Source organism: Nicotiana sylvestris, chromosome 1 (genome assembly GCF_000393655.2).
Source record: "Nicotiana sylvestris chromosome 1, ASM39365v2, whole genome shotgun sequence".
NCBI lineage: Eukaryota > Viridiplantae > Streptophyta > Magnoliopsida > Solanales > Solanaceae > Nicotiana > Nicotiana sylvestris.
Window position 1 is genome coordinate 43,678,369 of NC_091057.1, and position 17,039 is coordinate 43,695,407.

General features: G+C 35.9%; 1 pseudogene; it reads left to right on the top strand.

The window, feature by feature from the left end:
• The first annotated feature begins 2,621 nt into the window (after positions 1-2,621).
• On the top strand, positions 2,622-15,973 carry LOC104214792 (glyoxysomal fatty acid beta-oxidation multifunctional protein MFP-a-like; annotated as a pseudogene).
• The last annotated feature ends 1,066 nt before the right edge of the window (positions 15,974-17,039 follow it).

Below are 17,039 nucleotides of genomic sequence, written 5' to 3' on the forward strand. Positions count from 1 at the left end.
CATCACCCTTCGTGTTTTAACACTCTTCCTCACCCAAACAACAATCACAAGCAATAAGGGCAAGGAAATCACAATAAAATCCCGGTAAGGGAACAATAGTACAACAATCAAATCCCGGCAAGGGAGATAGCATTAAAAGCAACAACATCCCGACAAGGGAGACAATATAATAATCCTCTTCTCTTTTTCACATTTACTTCACAATTTGAGTTAATGCTCTATGAGGTTCAATTGTCAATTATACTTTCACAAATCATTTTACAACTTGAGCCAATGCTCTTCAATGTCCAAATACCACTATTACTTCTACAAGCCTTGCTCAACGATAGAAATCACATAAGGCATGAACAATACAAACGGAGTCATATTAATCATAGCATAAGACTCACGGGCATGCTTAATACCAACGTATAGATACTCGTCACTATGCCTATACATCGTACTCAACAATTAACACATAGAAAATAGGACACAACTCCTAATCCCTCAAGCTAAGGTTAGACCAAACACTTACCTCGATGCCACGAACACAATTCAAGCCTCAACTACCGCTTTACCTCTTGATTCCACCGCCAATTCGCTCGTATCTAGCCACAAGTTACTTAACTATATCAATAAATGCTAAATGAATCAATTCCAATGCATGAAAATAGGTTTTCTAAAGTTTTTCCCAAAAAGTCAAAAATCGACGCCGGGCCCACATGGTCAAAACCCGAGGTTCGAATCAAAACCCGATTACACATTCACCCACGAACCCAAATATATAATTTGTTTTAAAATCGGCCTTCAAATCGAGGTCCAAACCCCCAAAATTTGAAAAACCTAAGTTCTACCCAAAACACCCTATTTCCCCCATGAAAACCTTTGATTTTGAGTTGAAATCGTGTGAAAAGATGTTAAAGATTAATGAAAATGAGTTAGAAATGACTTACAATCAATTTGGAAGAGTACCTGTCCTTGAAAAATCGCCCAAAAGTGTTTAGGTTTTTAAAAGTGTTGAAAAATGGCTGAAATGTGTCTAAGTTATGATTTAGCAGGTTGCTGACCTCGCAAATGCGAAGGATATGTCGCATTTGCCACATCACATTTGCGATACATAGGTCGCATTTGCAACCTTTGGCTTTAACAAAAGACTTCACATTTGCGAAGGGTACCTCGCAAATGCGAGATAAAGATGGCCTGGGGTTCTTCGCATTTGCGACCAAAACCTCACATTTGCGAACCCTGCTTTCATCGCATTTGCGATGCCTGATCTCGCAAATGCGAGATCAGAGGTCTGCTACAAACCTGCAACACACCAGCAATTCTCCTAAGTCCAATTTCACTCCGTGGCCTATCCAAAACTCACCCGAACCCTCGAGGCTCCAAACCAAACATGCACACTAACCTAAAAACATCATACAGACTTGCTTGTGCAATCAACTCGTCAAAATAACATCAACAACTATGAATTTAGCATCAAAATCTCAAGAACTTTCAAAGTTTCAAATTTTACAACTAAGGTTCCGAAACACGTCATATGACCTCCGTTTCTTACCAAATTTTATAGGTTCAACTTAAATCACATATAAGACTTGTACCGGGCTCTGAAATCAAAATACGGAACCGATACCATCAAATTCAAACATATTTTATTTCCAAAAAACTCATATATATTCCAGAAAATAATTTTCTTTAAAAAATTATTTCTCGGGCTTCGGATCTCGGAATTCGATTCTGGGCATACACCCAAGTCCCATATTTTCCTACGGACTCCTCGGGACCGTCAAATCACGGGTCTGGGTCCGTTTACCCAAAATATTGACCGAAGTCAACTTAAATTTATTTTAAAAGCAAAATTTATCATTTTCACAGATTTTCACATTATGGCTTTCCGGATACGCGCCCGGATTGGGCACAAAAATCGAGGTGAGACAGAAGGAGGTTTTTAAAACCTTGAAACACATAATTTATTTCTAAAACAAGTGATGGCCTTTTAGGTCATCACATTCTCTAAAAGAAAAAGAAAAAGAAATTTAAGTTTTTGATTTGCTTTACTTGACAAATCTTTGTTGATAAGAATAATATTCATAAAATATTCTTCATAGAAGTCCTTATAAATTATAATAAGACATTCAAGGACTTTTATGAGCAAGGTTTCTTTTTTTATTGAGCTAGCTAAATAAAATCAACATTCGTTATCTTCACACGTTTATATATTTTTCGTTAATTTTTTATTTTATATGTCAAATATATTATTTAATAATATTTATGTATTTTATAAAAAAAGTGTATTAATTGATACAGGGTACACATATATATATATAAACTTGTTACTCTAATAACTAGGATGTTACTCCTAATTCCCATATTAGTAAGGTAGAATCTTATACTGAAAATAAAAAGTGTTGCCCAAATCCATCGATATTAGTGAGAGTGCTAGGATTGAGGATGTCATAACAAACACAACAAAGAAACTTAACATGAATTGCATGTGATGTTCCTTATGTTTGACTGTTTGTTACGTTGCTTTCTCTCGAATTATGCATGCGATGCAAACACCCCCTACGTCACTGTTCACTATGCCATCAATATATAGCAACTTTTCCTTAAAACAACGTAACTCTCTCAACAATCCCACATCTGTTCTGTCGAGTTTGAGATTGTAAGTTCATAGCAAAATGAGCTCAAAGAGTAGAAGTACCATTGAGGTTGGAGCTGATGGAGTTGCTGTTATCACCATTGTTAACCCTCCTGTCAATTCTCTTTCCTTAGATGGTATGTTAATAACTTCATACATCTCTCTTTTTTCCTTTCGGCATTTTTCGTCATTGTTTCAACATTTAACTATATATCATGGGTTCGAGCCATAGAATCAGCCAATAATACTTGCATGCATTAGGATATAGCCTATCTACACCACACCTTTTGGGATGCGGCCCTTCTATGGTCCCCGAATGGATACATAATGCGTTGTGCATCGGCTGCCCTGCCCTGCGCCAGAAGTTTCAACATTATTTCCTAATATTAAATATATTGGAAACTTTTACATTTTAAATATATTTAATTTGTAGTTATAAAGAATATTATTTTCCCCTGCATGAGGTGGGATGATTTTATTCTTAAAAATCTGAACTTTCTTATCATGGTTTCTTGTATTGAGTTTCTCATAGTTAGCAACATTTGATGGTATTTGTTTTATGAAAGCATCCTTTTTTCTCTTCGTTTTAAAGGAAAGAAAGAGAAAAAGTAGTACAGTAGCTGTTAAATTTTACAAATTTAAAGCTCAATACGTGAACCCCACTCTTTGATTTTCATTGTACTGCAATTTTTTAAAAAAAGTTTTGTACAGCTTGGAAGAGAAATTACAGGAAGGCTTAAGGAGAGATGATGTGAAGGCAATTGTTGTGATAGGTATATTTGATGAAATCACATTCATTTATAAATGTACATATCATCCCAAATGGGTGAGATATTAGGTTGAATACTTATATATCTTGACAGGTTATCAAGGAAATTTCTCGGGTGGTTTCCATATCTCTTCCTTTGCTGACTTGCAACAAGGAAAAGGTAAACATTCTTGCAGTCTGAATATATATGCCAGCAGAGGCAAAATGAGAATCTAAAGTTTACGGGTTGAAATTTTAGTTCTTTTAAGTTATTGAGTTTTAATTTAATAATCTTTATATATTAGTAAATGAATTTCTTAAGACAAATATAAAGTTTGAGCCAAAGTTAATGAACCCGTATTTTACAGACTAACTCCGCCTTGCATACCGCTACAGCGCTAGCCTATAGGTAAAATATTACTCCCTCCGGTCCACAATAAGTGACCATTTTACCTTTTTATTTTGGTCCAAAATAAGTATCTATTTACATATTCAAGAAGGAATTAATTTTCTTTTTCCAAAATTTGACCTTATTTACATATTCCAATGTGTCAGGGTAACAATGAATTAAGGTTAATTTAGTGCTACATCTTTTTTTCTCTAGGAGTTCGTATTTTCTTAATGGGTGTGCTAAAGGTAAAATGGTCACTTATTGTGTGGATCGAAGGGATCGAGTAGGTTTTAGAGGTATATAACATATATTGAATACTCTAATTTATTGGGAAATCTTTTTTACTTCTTTTAAGTTTAAACACCCTTAAAAAAAATTCCGATTTCCTTAGCTAATTTCAGTCTGCCAAATATTACAGTTGCCCAACCAAAACCTGGTTATGTATCAGTTGATATTCTCACCGACACTGTGGAAGGTATGCCTTTTGCTTTATCTTTCACCTTTGAAACTCTTAAGTTGAATGCAATTTTAGGGTGGAAAGTCATTTTCCATAAAAATGTTTTCTATGAGTAAGTCAATCTTTTGGTGTTTTCGTATGACAAAAGGCATTTTCTAGGAAAATTATTTTTCATCAAAATATGGAAAACCACTTCCCTCATGATGTACGGCTAGAAGTCATTTTCCTTAAGACTATTTTTATTTTAAACATCATATTACTTGCTCCAACTAAAAACTATACATTATTATCAATCATTAATGCTCAAAAGTTTGATCAAAATACTCTTTAATTTAATAATATTATCATTGATCTTTATTTATTTTTTAACAAAAATATCCACTCACCAACCAAACATAGAATAATATGAAAAATATTTTTCATGAAAAATAACTTCCATCATACCAACACATCCTAAAACATCATCCGATTAGAAAAAGAGATTCTTCCAACTTCGCCTTCAACGGTGAACTTGTAGGTTATTGCAGAGCTCCTTCTACACTTAACTATCAGCAAAGTTGATCAATGCAGTTTAAATTGTTAACTTAATGTTACTTGTCTTTGATGTTATAAGCTGCGCGAAAACCTTTTGTGGCAGCCATTGATGGTCATGCTTTAGGTGGAGGACTAGAAATTGCAATGGTACGTAAATGTTAAATTACATCTTTAATTCTCTGCAGAAGTTGCTGATGAATCCGTTTGCTAACTTTTTTTTGTGCTTGAATCAGTGTTGTCATGCACGGATTTCCACTCCGAATGCACAACTTGGATTGCCAGAACTTCACCTTGGTATAATTCCTGGATTTGGAGGTATATAGTGCTTCGCATCTCTTCTTTACATTATGCTTATCAGTATATTTTTACCTATTACAGCAGATCATTTATTATTTTCTCGGTGATCAAATCAGACTTCTTATAAAAAATTACTTATTGTTGCTGGTTACTTAAACTTGATAGGGTAAGAATTTTTTTTACGTTGTCAGTTCACCTAAGTTATAAAACTTGTATCAGAGGTTTTATTTTTCTATCCGTATTATATTTGGCTCGGTTGGATGCTTTATCTGTTTCGATCCCGCCCATATCCGACCCGGCTCGCCCGTTTGCCACATCTATCAATAAGTTACCTGTGTATTTTGATATATAGTACATGACCACTGACCATGTAGCATAGGTATGGACACAATGTCGCATTTGATATTGATGCCAAACGAAGAAACAAATTCTTCTAAAGAATCAAGGAATCGAATGAAATCAAAGGAATGGAATCCATTGCAGTTTTGCAACAGAGTTATGGGCCATACTTTTCCATGTTTAAATCGTCCTGTAGGACATTTCATGGAAAATTGAATAATTAGAAAGTTGCACTCCTAAAGGAAGAAGAAGGTTCCTCTTTGTAAGTTTTGATCGATTAGGAGAGAAAATACTCCATCCTTCCCAAACAGAACGGAAGAGTTAGAAAACGAGCTAGTATCAATCATCTAATCTTTAGTGTGAATTCAGATACATTTATTTTCTTAGTTTTTCAAAATGAAATTACATTAATTTTTTATAGCAAAAGAATGTTTAGGTAATGTAAACAAGTTGTAGCAAAAGGAAAAAAGTTACTTGACTCTAAAACAAAGTGATAGTGTCATATGAAATTGGACACAAAAAGTAGTAGATTGGAGATGGAATGGAATCCGTTGCAGTTTTGCAACAGAGTTATGGGCCATACTTTTTGATTCACTTAAACTTTTGGTGTAACAAATATTATTCTATGTTGTATTAACAACTGGTTGAATTTTGTGGAAGTGTGCTGTAAATCCTTACAGTATGTAATAATGTCTAACACTAGCCCAATGGAGTATTATATAATTAAATGGATATATTACTCCTAAAAATTGCATGGAATCTTGTTGTAATGCAATATTTCAGGTACTCAAAGACTTCCACGCCTTGTTGGACTTGCTAAGTGAGATAAACAGAGTTTCTTTGAACGTCTATCTCTAATTATCTCCATGCCAAGAATTTTCTTTGCCTCGCCAAAATCCTTCATCTCAAACTCCTTCTTCAGTTGAATCTTCAACTTATCAATTTCTTCCGAATTCTTGGAAGCTATCAACATATCATCAACATATAGGAGAAGATATATAAAGGGACCATCTTTAAGCCTGCGCAAATACACACAATGATTGTATTTGCTTCTCTTGTACCCTTGCTGCAACATAAACTTGTCAAATCGTTTGTACCATTGTCTAGAAGATTGTTTCAAACCGTACAACGATTTTTCAAGTTTGCACACCATATTTTCTTTTCCAGCAACTTTGAATCCTTCTGGCTGAGTCATGTAGATTTCCTCCTCCAAGTTTCCATGTAAAAACGCAGTTTTTACATCCATCTGAACTAGTTCCAAATTCAATTGTGCTACCAAAGCCAACATAATTCTAATGGAGGAATGTTTTACAACTGGAGAAAACACTTCATTGTAATCAATTCCCTCCTTTTGAGCATATCCTTTGGCCACCAATCTTGCTTTGTAGCGAACATCTACTTGGTTAGGAAATCCTTCCTTCTTTGCAAATACCCATTTGCACCCAATTGCTTTCTTTCCCTTCGGGAGATTGGCCAATCTCCATGTATGATTCTGATGAAGGGACTGTATTTCATCATTCATGGCAATCCTCCACTTATCTTCTTCTGAACTTTGGACAGCGTCTTTATAAGTAGTAGGAACATCATCAGCTACAATTGAGGTTGCACAAGCAACCGTCTCTATGAGACGAACAGGTTTCGTTATTGTTCTTTTTGGCCTGCTGGTTGCTATTGATTCAAGTTGTTGTTGAGGTTCCTGAGTTGGAATCTCCTCTACTGGCTCTCCTTCCAGAGGGTAATCTTCATTTGTTTCCTCCTCTGCTTCTTGTGTAGGAAAAATAAATTTTCCCTCAAACTCCACCTGCTTAGAAGCACCTTTATTTTGTTTGGTATCTTCTGTTACCTTATTTACCATAGCAGATTCATCAAAGGTAACATCCCTGCTGAATATTACTTTCTTTGTCATAGGACACCATAAGCGATATCCTTTGACTCCAGAAGTAATTCCCATAAAAATAGCCTTCTTTGCCCTTGGATCCAATTTTGACTCCGTCACATGATAATATGCAGTTGAGCCAAACACGTGCAAAGAGTTATAATCTACAGCAGGTTTTCCATACCATTTTTCAAATGGTGTATTGCCATCAATAGCAGCAGATGGTAGACGATTAATGAGGTGGCATGCATATGTAATTGCCTCAGCCAAAAATTCTTTGCCCAAGCCAGCATTGGACAACATACACCGTACCTTCTCCAGCAAGGTCCGGTTCATACGTTCAGCCACTCCATTCTGTTGTGGTGTATGTCTGACAGTGAAGTGTCGGACGATGCCATCATTTTGACAGACCTTATTGAAATGATCATTTTTGTATTCACCTCCATTGTCTGTGCGAATACACTTGATCCTCTTGCCTGTTTGATTCTCCACCATCGTCTTCCATTTGAGAAAAATTCCCAACACTTCATCTTTGCTCTTCATTGTATACACCCATACTCTTCGGGAAAAATCATCAACAAAGGTTACAAAATAGTGCTTCCCACCCAATGAAGGTGTTTTGGAAGGACCCCAAACATCAGAGTGTACATAATCCAAAATGCCTTTAGTATTATGGATCGCTGTACCAAATTTAACCCTTGTCTGTTTCCCTTTAACACAATGCTCACAAAACTCCAAGTTGCAAGCCTTGACTCCTTTTAACAATCCTTGATCTGATAGAGTTTTCAAGGATTTTCCTCCAGCATGTCCCAAGCGCATGTGCCATAGCTTGGTTGCTTCTGCCTCTTTGTCGTCACTGGATGTCACTGTCGCTGTCCCAATAACTGTACTGCCACGATAGCGGTACATATTATTATTCTTCCGATTAGCCTTCATTACCACTAGTGCACCGGAGCATACTCTCATCACTCCATTTTCTGCAATGATTTTGAACCCTTTTGATTCTAGGGCTCCCACAGAGATGAGATTCTTCTTCAAATCCGGTACATATCGAACATCTATCAATGTTCTGATCATTCCATCATGGTTCCTTAATCGTATTGAACCAATGCCATATGAGGTAAGAGGGCTGTTATCCGCTGTGTGGACGACTCCATATTCTCCTTCTTGAAATTCCACGAACCAGTCCCTGTTGGGACACATATGATAGCTACAAGCCGAGTCCATCAACCATATGTCTGATGATGTTGATGACTCTGTTGTAACTAATGAGAAGTCTGAATCATCACAATCAGCTACATTTGAATCCATAATGGCCTTTCCATTGTTATGTTTGGCCTTATTCTTCAACTTCGGACAGTCTTTCTTCCAGTGCCCTTTTTCTCGACAAAAGGCACATTCATCTTTGCTGGGTCTGGATCTTGACTTGGATCTTCCCTTCTTTGTCCTCGTTTGACTTTGAGGACGACCCCTCACAAATAGTGTTTCTCCTTCTCCGCCCTTCTGTTTTTCTCGCTTTCTTTGTTCATAGCTGTACAAAGCCGAACAAACTTCTCTGAGAGAAACTTCGTCATTTCCATGGAGTAGAGTAGTTTCAAGGTGCTCGTACTCATCAGGAAGTGACGCCAACAACATCAAGGCCAAGTCACCATCATCATAAGTTGTATCCATATTTTGCAAATCTGTGACCAACTTATTGAAACTGGTGATATGTTCATTCATCGTGGTACCAGGAACATAGGTGAAGTGAAACAGTCTCTTCTTCATGTACAATTTATTTTGACTATTTTTCTTCAAAAATTTATCCTCCAGTGCTTTCCATAATTTACTTGCAGAAGTTTCCTTTGTGTATGGATATTTCTGCTCTCTAGCAAGGTAGGATCGAATGGTACCGCAAGCAACACGGTTGATAATTCTCCAATCTTCTTCTCCAATAACATCTGGTTTCTTTTCTTCAATGGCCAGATCTAGCCCTTGTTGAAAAAGGACATCTAGAACCTCGCCTTGCCACATCCCAAAATGTCCGGACCCGTCAAATATTTCTACCGCAAATTTCGCATTTGACACAATTCTTGTCATAAGCGAAGATGCCAATGATGACGTATTGTTGACACTTGATGTAGATTCTTCTTGTTTATTGTCTCCCATCTTTGACACAAATATTATTTAATAGCTGACGACACAAATCAAGATTATTTCCTTTCTGGTGTGGAAGATCAGACTAAGCTGCAACCACAGAGCATACTAAGACAGAATCTTGACACAGTTACCAAGATAAATCTTTTCTGATGTGGAAGATCAGACTATGCTGCAACCACAGAGCATACTAAGACAGTATCTTGGCTCTGATACCAATTGTTGCGGAAGCCAAATGTATATAGTGTGAATAAGTCACAACTACTATATCAAAAATTATGACAGCCACCAAATAATAAATATGTATTTAAATCAGATATTTAGCCATTATAACAATTTAAGCGACCGTGCTAGAACCACGGGATTCGAGGGTGCCTAACACCTTCCCTCGGGTCAACAGAATTCCTTACTTAGAATTTCTGGTTCGCAGACTTCATTTGGAAAAGTCGAAAATTTCCTCGATTTGGGATTCAAGATAAACCGGTGACTTGGGACACCAAAAGCCAAACCTTTCCCAAGTGGCGACTCTGAATTAAATAAATAATCCCATTTCGAATATTGTCACTTAAATTGGAAAAACTCCCTCGCGCATTTAACCCTTCGGGGCGGGCGCGCAAAAAGGAGGTGTGACAGCTCAAAAGGAATATTTGAAGAGAGTACTTCAACGTTTTGGCATAGATGACAAGACTAAGCCAGTTAGTACTCCACTTGCTTCCCATTTTAAGCTAAGTACTATTATGTCGCCAATGGATGAAGCTGAACGAGAGTATATGTCAAAGGTACCATACGCAAATGCTGTTGGTAGCTTGATGTATGCAATGGTTTGCACAAGGCCTGACATTTCACAAGCTGTTGGAATTATTAGCAGATATATGCACAATCCAGGGAAGGAGCATTGGCAAGCTGTGAAGTGGATTCTACGGTATATTCATAATACTGTAGATGTCGGGTTAGTTTTTGAGCAGGAATACAATCAGTCTGTAGTTGGATATTGTGACTCAGATTTTGCGGGTGATCTGGACAAACGAAGATCAACTACTGGTTATGTGTTTACTTTTGCAAAAGCACCAGTTAGTTGGAAGTCTACTTTGCAGTCAACAGTTGCTTTGTCTACAACAGAGGCAGAGTACATGGCTATTACAGAGGCTGTGAAGGAGGCAATTTGGCTTCAAGGATTGCTAAAGGAGCTTGGTGTTGAACAAAAAGGTATCACAATTTTTTGTGATAGTCAAAGTGCTATTCAATTAGCGAAGAACCAAGTTTATCATGCAAGGACGAAGCATATTGATGTTCGGTATCATTTCGTACGAGAAATCATAGAAGAAGGAGGAGTCACAGTGAAGAAAATTCATACTACGGAGAATCCTGCTGATATGCTAACTAAGGTGGTGACTGCGATCAAGTTTCAACATTGTTTGGATTTGATCAACATTGTTGAACACTGAAGATTGAAGATGAAGACACAACCAAAATTTGTTATTGAGAGAGAATTGAAAATGTGGAATTTTGCCAAGGTGGAGATTTGTTGAAGTTTGGCAAAATGCCAAAGTCCCACATTGGTTGGGAGTTAAGTTTGGGGGGATTTTTCCCCTATAAAAGAAGGCCTAATGTTTAGGATTGAAATACACCTCTCATTTGCCTTCTCTTCTGTTTAAGACATTTGTATCTTCTCTCTTTAGTATTATTTCACTTGTATTTTGGAGTGGAATAAAATATTGGTTGTGTCTGAGGAGTAGGCAAAATTAGCCGAACCTCGTAAATTCTGGTGTTCCTTTTATTGTTGTTTTATTGTCTTATTTATTATTTGGTGGCTGTCATAATTTTTGGTATAGTAATTGTGACTTATTCACACTATATACATTTGGCTTCCGCAACACTAAGTCCCTAGAAATGTTGCTAGTAAGATGCAAATTCACCTCCAGATTACAGTGTCTTTACACACAGATTAAGAAAAATAAACTGTTTCTAACACCATTTTCTCTCATACATCTATGCAGACAGCAAAACTTGCTAAAGGGGAGGAAGCTCTTGATCTTGGCCTAGTTGATGCTATAGTTTCACCTAACCAATTATTGGAAACTGCTCGTAAATGGGCACTCGATATTTGGGAGCGCAAAAGACCTTGGATTCCCACTCTTAACAGAAATGACAAGGTAGAGTCTGTTAGTGATGCAAAGGATATTCTAAAGTTTGCTAGAGCTCAAGCCATCAAACAGGCTCCAAATCTTTATCATCCTTTAGCCTACATAGATGTTATTGAAGAGGGCGTAGTGTCCGGTCCACGTGCTGGACTTATCAAGGTTCAATTCTGGATCCGCCTCTATTTTTAAACTATAAATTCCGTTGTCACAATGTGAACACAACTCTGCTATTACAGGAGTATGAAACATTCGAAGTTCTTCTTCGTTCAGACACTTGTAAGGCCTTAGTCCACATTTTCTTTGCTCGTCGTGGAACGACTAAGGTGATCGAAATTAAATTATTTTAGAGAGATACAGTCATATCTCTCTATAACAACATTTTTATATAATAGCTACTCCTATTTATTATAAAAGCCAAGTTTTTTTGTGGAACCAATATTTATGCTATGTTATAATATATGTTCTCTATAACAGCACTTTGCTATAACAGGAAAAAAATCCGGAACAAGTGAGGTTGTTACAGAGAGGTTTGACTGTGATTACAAGATGTTGTATTATAAACCTACTGATTTTCTCTCTTGACACAAACAGGTTCCAGGGGTGACTGATCTGGGATTAGTGCCACGACACGTTAAGAAAGTTGCGATTGTTGGAGGTGGATTAATGGGTTCTGGAATTGCAACTGCATTTCTTCTTAGTAATTATGCTGTGATCTTAAAAGAAGTTAATGACAAATTTCTGGAGGCTGGGATTGATAGAGTAAAAGGTAAAAAGGTCATTCTTTTGCTGTCATACTACTTTTAACTTATTACACTTGATATGATTATGTGACTAATACATTATTTAATCACTCAGCAAATCTGCAACGCCACGTTAAAAGGAAAATTGAGTGAAGAGAAGTTTGAAAAAGCTCTCTCCCTACTCAAGGGTACTCTTGATTATGAAAGCTTTAAAGATGTTGACATGGTCATTGAGGTATCATCTATATTCTCAGTTTTGTAAATCATCTATTTTTTCTAACTCTTATCTAACTTATAGTCGCTTTCTTTTAATATGCGTAATAGGCTGTCACTGAAGACGTACCTTTAAAGCAACAAATATTTATTGATCTAGAGAAGTTTTGCCCTCCACATTGTATACTTGCTAGTAATACCTCTACAATTGACTTGAATTTGATTGGAGAAAGGACCAAATCTCAAGATCGTATTATTGGAGCTCACTTTTTCAGGTGATTTCTGTTGGAAATGTTATATTCAGTAACAGTTTTCTTGTACTTTCCTCATTTGTTCTATTTATTGATTATTATTGTAATCTGGTGCAGTCCGGCTCATGTGATCCCACTTCTGGAAATTGTTCGCGCTCAACAGACATCTCCACAAGTAATAGTAGACTTGCTTGATGTTGGAAAGAAGATAAAGAAAACCCCTGTAGTAGTAAGGAATTGCACTGGTTTTGCTGTCAACAGAATGTTCTTCCCTTATACCCAAGCTGCTCTTTTGCTTGTTGAACATGGAACTGATATGTATTGCATTGATAGAGCTTTTACTAAATTTGGAATGCATATGGGTCCCTTCAGGTAAAACATAGATATGCCTAAATCAGTCGAAAGACATTCTTAAACATAAATATGGTGTGAAACATGATGTCCGCATGATTTTCCTCAAAAGATCTCATACCACTGACATGATCCCTTCAACTTAACTTATCAACTTCCAATGTGTGATTGTTGTTCGCACACCCCACAATGACCTGATTTAGTATTTTGATTTCCTACACGCAGACTGTGTGATCTTATTGGAATTGGTGTTGCAATGGCTACTGAAGCTCAGTTTATATTGAATATGCCCGATAGAACTTACAAGTCAATGCTTATTCCACTCATGCAACAAGATAAAAGATTAGGTACAAATTCGCTCTTTTGAGATCTTAGGAATGTTGCAAATGTTAGTTTGAAGTGTCTATCAATAAGCACTATACTTAAGAGATCATAGTGTTAAGGGATACAGTAGATATGCCCTAGATCCAATATCATATTTGATGATTTGAACATATTTTTTATCAACGTTATTTGATATAAAATATATGGCATTTGATATTCTTTTATCATTATTATTAATTGTTTGATTAATTTGATAAGGTCCTTGATTAAATTTTGAGATTTATCATTGTGATAGAGATCATGATAATGAGAGCAAAGTCTCTTACAATTTAATCTAAATTTGTTCTTGATCGTAGGATTATTAACTTGGACATTAGTGATCCGGTTAGATCAATATTTATGTGATCGTCTTTATGGGATAAAGATTAGTTGATCTCATTAACTAAATTACATAGATAGATGATGCATATAGAGATATGATCATTGAACCGACTCATTGGATAATTCCTAATGGTTAGAATTACCATAAACTGTCAATAGGATATTCTCTTGAAGAATGTGATGTAACAGTTTCCTTTGACCTGAGATCGTCATAGTAAGACAAGTTATTTATTGTGCTTTGATACCAGACATTTATGGCCCTTGGGCGATAGTTGAAAGGATATTGGGTATGATTAAATACTTGTAGAATTAGTGATGGATCAAGATGGAATCTGTCAACTCTTGGTAATGAGTTTAAGCTCCATGTTGTCATGAATTATAAACGACCAAATTAAGACCTTGACCAGGGTAATTGAATGAAAGAAGAAAAGAGTTTCTTAGGTCATTCAATGGTCGATTATATTTGACATGAACACATAGTTGGTCGCCTTTTAGGATTTGACAGTTGAACCATATCCTAAGGTGATCCAGAGCTATAAGGACAGAAGGAATTACTACATTATTCTTCTACTGGTTCTTGAGAGTAAATTGTATACTTCATGATATCCGGTCGTTAAGGAGTATTGCTAGACGTCACCCTTGATTAGTATATTGATGTGGTCAATTTACTACTGGTTTAGTATTGAACCTATGGGGTCGCACACTAACGAGTGTTCTGATCTTTGCTAAAGGATTAATTATTTTGGTGTTTGATAATTATATTAGAGAATTTAATTAGTCAAATAAATTAAAATATTAGTCCAAATGAAATATTATTATATTCTTTGCTAGCACAGAGGATATAATAAATATTGTGAACAAATTGAAGTTTTCTATTTGGAATAGAAAATTAAATTATATCTCTTGGTTGAATTATATATATATGATATATATAATATAAATTAATATTGATTTATATAAAGGTTATATATATATATATATAATTAATTCATCCTTACCAATTTGGAATTGGAGATGAAAGTCCACAAAGACATACACGTAATTCCCATCAGGAATAGGATATACATGATTGTCATTCGAAACCCTTTGTGGTTTTTAATTTGGAATTGGATTTATGGAATGTCCATAAAACACCTTCGGCAGTCACGTTTTCCAAAAAAACGTGATTTGATTTTTCCATACATAAGAATAAACTTTACCCCAAATAAATGATTACCTCAACCAAATAGGAAAAGGGGTTGTAGGTGATGCTATATAAAGGGTAATGGAGAAAATTTGCCATATTATTATTATTAATTCTTGAGAAGAAAAACACTTTGTGAAAGTGAGAGTACAATACAAAGCCAAGAGAGAAAATACAATTATGTTTCTTGTTCTTCTAACATTGAGTTGAGATTTTTGAGAAAAATTTCAATACAATATTTTTCGTTCAATTTGTTCGCGGGTTTCATTGATCAAAGAGTTGATAGCAAAGATCGGTCTCGTTGTGGATACGCATAGAGTCTTCGCGCTATCGAAGAATTTTTGAAACGAGACTCTCTTCACCAGGTACGTTTTAGATCCGATCTTTGACATGTAAATAAATTTTAAACACGAAAAGATCTACCTAGAATTATTATTGTATTTCGCTGCGTTTTACCAACACCTATACGCAATCCATCACATAACCCCTCCGAATTGAAGTTTGACACACTTATTGTAGGTGAAACGACTCAGAGAGGGTTCTATATATACGATGAAAGATGCAAAGCCAAGCCTGATCCAGAAATTAAGAAATACATTGAGAAGGCAAGAGATATTTCTGGTGTCAGTACTGATACTAAGGTTTCTCTTTCTCCTCTTAATTTGTCTTCTCCCTCTATTGATATTTAAAAGTACTAGTAATTGGAATCATTCCTGTTTTACTCTGCCAGCTCTTACACTTAAGTGTTTTGGACTTGAATCAGCTGGCAAAACTCTCGGACAAGGATATCGTCGAAATGATATCATTCCCTGTAGTTAATGAAGCATGCAGATTACTTGCTGAAGGCATTGCTGTCAAAGCTGCTGATCTTGACATTGCTTCTGTTATGGGCACATCTGTTATGTTCTGATTTGCCAAACAAGTGCACGTGTTTACCGCAATTAAGCAGAAGCCATAATTTGTTATTACTTCATCCGTCTTAAAATGCTTGTTATTTTATCTTTATAAAGGAAAAAAAAAAGTCTGGTATACTAAGCTCCTGTTATACGCGGGGTTCGGGGAAGGATCGAACCACAATAATTTTTTATCCGTATATATATAAACTGTCAAATTAAATTCATACACAGATGAATTAATCATTTGAATCGACATTGGATAGCTAATAATTAATTTTATACAAGAACTATTATACGAGGTGAACCCTTTTCGCGTAATGAAGAAAATTTAATGAAGATAATCCCAGAATAATATGACAAACATTTAAGAATAGAGTGTATCTCATGCTTGTCTTGTGACTATATGTTTATAACTCAAAGGACAGCTCGGTGCACAGGGCAATCCGGTGCCACACAGGATCCGAGGAAGGGTCGCACCCCAATGGATGTGATGTAGACAGTCCACCCTAATGCGAGCAATAATGATTGTTTTCACTGCTCGAACCTATGACCTATAGGTCACACGGAAACCTATAGCAAATTATTACGGGATTTAGATTATATACATGATGTAATGAAATTTTATGCTATCACATTATCTTAATCATCATAAGCAGATTACTTTTTGTATCATTTAGGTTGGTAGTCAATGTTACTATAAACAGTTTATTACCTATAATTGGCTTTTGAGATCTAACGCAATTTCTTTTATCTATAAAAATTTCATAAATTAGATCAATTATAAGACTACATATTCTTTGTGGAGACAAAGGTACATAATAAAAAAAAAATAAAAAAAAAAAAATAAAAAAATTATGGGTGTGTTTGGTAGGAAGTTTTTCAATTTTTCCATATTTGGTTGACTTAAATGTTTTGAAAATCATTTTCCTTATGAATTCATTTTCCTCCAAACGAAGGAAAATATTTTTCTTATCAAGAGAATGGAAAATGTTTTCCAAAACTTCTTCTCAACCTTCTCACCCTCACCAACCCACCCCACCCCCTCTTCAAAAAAGACTTTTTTTTTCAATTTCAATTTTTTCGTTACCACCCACCCTACTACCCTCCACCCCACCGCACCCCCGAACCTGCTCCCCCTCGCACCCCTGCCCCCTCCCTCCC